The sequence below is a fragment of the Mixophyes fleayi genome, unplaced genomic scaffold (assembly GCF_038048845.1).
Source record: "Mixophyes fleayi isolate aMixFle1 unplaced genomic scaffold, aMixFle1.hap1 Scaffold_145, whole genome shotgun sequence".
Taxonomy (NCBI): Eukaryota; Metazoa; Chordata; class Amphibia; order Anura; family Limnodynastidae; genus Mixophyes; species Mixophyes fleayi.
This window is the reverse complement of record NW_027445943.1, coordinates 70,001-72,500: the sequence shown is the minus strand read 5'-3', so window position 1 is coordinate 72,500 and position 2,500 is coordinate 70,001. Positions and strand designations below refer to the sequence as shown.

The 2,500-nt window shown below is 45.7% G+C and overlaps 2 non-coding genes and 9 pseudogenes across 2 annotated transcripts; all 11 read right to left on the bottom strand.

Moving 5' to 3' along the window:
* Nucleotides 1-12: 12 nt before the first annotated feature.
* LOC142114106 (5S ribosomal RNA) lies at nucleotides 13-131 on the bottom strand (annotated as a pseudogene).
* An 81-nt stretch (nucleotides 132-212) lies between these two features.
* On the bottom strand, nucleotides 213-331 carry LOC142114459 (5S ribosomal RNA; annotated as a pseudogene).
* Nucleotides 332-570: 239 nt separating this feature from the next.
* On the bottom strand, nucleotides 571-689 carry LOC142114511 (5S ribosomal RNA; annotated as a pseudogene).
* An 81-nt stretch (nucleotides 690-770) lies between these two features.
* LOC142114592 (5S ribosomal RNA) lies at nucleotides 771-889 on the bottom strand (annotated as a pseudogene).
* Nucleotides 890-1,128: 239 nt separating this feature from the next.
* On the bottom strand, nucleotides 1,129-1,247 carry LOC142114287 (5S ribosomal RNA). The gene has a single exon (XR_012681781.1). It is a non-coding gene; the product is annotated as a 5S ribosomal RNA (ribosomal RNA).
* Nucleotides 1,248-1,329: 82 nt separating this feature from the next.
* Nucleotides 1,330-1,448, bottom strand: LOC142114107 (5S ribosomal RNA; annotated as a pseudogene).
* Nucleotides 1,449-1,529: 81 nt separating this feature from the next.
* Nucleotides 1,530-1,648, bottom strand: LOC142114203 (5S ribosomal RNA). Its single transcript, XR_012681704.1, has one exon. It is a non-coding gene; the product is annotated as a 5S ribosomal RNA (ribosomal RNA).
* Nucleotides 1,649-1,729: 81 nt separating this feature from the next.
* Nucleotides 1,730-1,848, bottom strand: LOC142114570 (5S ribosomal RNA; annotated as a pseudogene).
* A 240-nt stretch (nucleotides 1,849-2,088) lies between these two features.
* On the bottom strand, nucleotides 2,089-2,208 carry LOC142114074 (5S ribosomal RNA; annotated as a pseudogene).
* Nucleotides 2,209-2,288: 80 nt separating this feature from the next.
* LOC142114177 (5S ribosomal RNA) lies at nucleotides 2,289-2,407 on the bottom strand (annotated as a pseudogene).
* An 80-nt stretch (nucleotides 2,408-2,487) lies between these two features.
* LOC142114466 (5S ribosomal RNA) overlaps nucleotides 2,488-2,500 on the bottom strand; it is a 119-nt pseudogene continuing 106 nt past the window's right edge.

The window sequence follows — 2,500 nt, the reverse complement described above, 5'->3', positions numbered from 1 at the left end:
GATAAAAAAAAATGCCTACAGCATCTGGTATTTCCTCGTGGTCTCCCATCCAAGTGCTAACCAGGCCCAGCCCTGCTTAGCTTCCAAGATCAGACAAGATTGGGCTTGTACAGGGTGGTGTGGCTGTAGGTATTGTTTTCCTATTGACCTACATCTCTTATACATCTAAAAACAAGCATTGAAGGAAGCCGGAACAAGAGAGAAAAAAAAAAGGCCTACAGCACCTGGTATACCCAGGTGGTCTCCCATCCAAGTACTAACCAGGCCAGGCCCTGCTTAGCTTCCAAGATCAGATGAGATTGGGCTTGTCCAGGGTGGTGTGGCTGTAGGTATTGGTTTTCTAATGACCTACATCACTTATACATTTTAAAACCAGCATTGAAGGAAGCCAGAACAAGAGAGAAAAAAAAAAGTACTAACCAGGCCCGGACCTGCTTAGCTTTCAAGATCAGACGAGATTGGGCTTGTTCAGGGTGGTGTGGCTGTAAGTATTGGTTTCCTATTGACCTATATCTCTTATACATCTCAAAACCAGCATTGAAGGAGGCCGGAACAAGAGAGAAAAAAAAAAGCCTACTGCACCTGGTATTTCCAGGTGGTCTCCCATCCAAGTACTAACCAAGCCCAGCCCTGCTTAGCTTCCAAGATCAGACGAGATTGGGCTTGTTCAGGGTGGTGTGGCTGTAGGTATTGGTTTCCTATTGACCTACATCTCTTATAGATCTCAAAACCAGCATTGAAGAAAGTCGGAACAAGAGAGAAAAAAAAAGGGCCTACAGCACCTGGTATTCCCAGGTGGTCTCGCATCCAAGTACTAACCAGGCCCGTCACTGCTTAGCTTCCAAGATCAGACGAGATTGGGCTTGTTCAGGGTGGTGTGGCTGTAGGTATTGGTTTCCTAATGACCTACATCACTTATACATCTCAAAACCAGCATTGAAGGAAGCCAGAACAAGATAGAAAAAAAAAAGTACTAATCAGGCCTGGACCTGCTTAGCTTTCAAGATCAGACGAGATTGGGCTTGTTCAGGGTGGTGTGGCTGTAGGTATTGGTTTCCTATTGACCTACATCTCTTATCCATCTCAAAACCAGCATTGCAGGAGGACGGAACAAGAGAGAAAAAAAAAAGCCTACAGCACCTGGTATTTCCAGGTGGTCTCCCATCCAAGTACTAACCAGGCCCAGCCCTGCTTAGCTTCCAAGATCAGACGAGATCGGGCTTGTTCAGGGTGGTGTGGCTGTAGGTATTGGTTTCTTATTGACCTACATCTCTTATACATCTCAAAACCAGCATTGAAGGAAGTCGGAACAAGAGAGAAAAAAAAAAGGGCCTACAGCACCTGGTATTCCCAGGTGGTCTCGCATCCAAGTACTAACCAGCCCCGGCTCTGCTTAGTTTCCAAGATCAGACGAGATTGGGCTTGTTCAGGGTGGTGTGGCTTTAGGTATTGGTTTCCTATTGACCTACATCTCTTATACATCTAAAAACCAGCATTGAAGGAAGCCGGAACAAGAGAGAAAAAAAAAAAGCCTACAGCACCTGGTATTCCCAGGTGGTCTCCCATCCAAGTACTAACCAGGCCCATCCCTGCTTAGCTTCCAAGATCAGACGAGATTGGGCTTGTTCAGGGTGGTGCGGCTGTAGGTATTGTTTTCCTATTGACCTACATCTCTTATACATCTAAAAACCCGCATTGAAGGAAGCCGGAACAAGAGAGAAAAAAAAAAAGCCTACAGCACCTGGTATTCCCAGGTGGTCTCCCATCCAAGTACAAACCAGGCCTGGCTCTGCTTAGCTTCCAAGATCAAATGAGATTGGGCTTGTTCAGGGTGGTGTGGCTGTAGGTATTGGTTTCCTAATGACCTACATCACTTATACATCTCAAAACCAGCATTGAAGGAAGCCAGAACAAGAGAGAAAAAAAAAAGTACTAACCAGGCCCGGACCTGCTTATCTTTCAAAATCAGACGAGATTGGGCTTGTTCAGGGTGGTGTGGCTGTAGGTATTGGTTTCCTATTGACCTACATCTCTCATACATCTCAAAACCAGCATTGAAGGAAGTCGGAACAAGAGAGAAAAAAAAAATGCCTACAGCACCTGGTATTTCCCAGGTGGTCTCGCATCCAAGTACTAACCAGGCCCGGCTCTGCTTAGCTTCCAAGATCAGACGAGATTGGGCTTGTTCAGGGTGTTGTGGCTGTAGGATTTGGTTTCCTAATGACCTACATCACTTATACATCTGAAAACCAGCATTGAAGGAAGCCGTATCAAAAGAGAAAAAAAAAGGCCTACAGCACCTGGTATTCCCAGGTGGTCTCCCATCCATGTACTAACTAGGCCTGGCGCGGCTTATCTTTCAAGATCAGACGAGATTGTGCTTGTTCAAGGTGGAGTGGCTGTAGGTATTAGTTTCCTATTGACCTACATCTCTTATACATCTCAACACCAGCATTGAAGGAAGCCAGAACAAGAGAGGAAAAAAAAAGCCTACAGCACC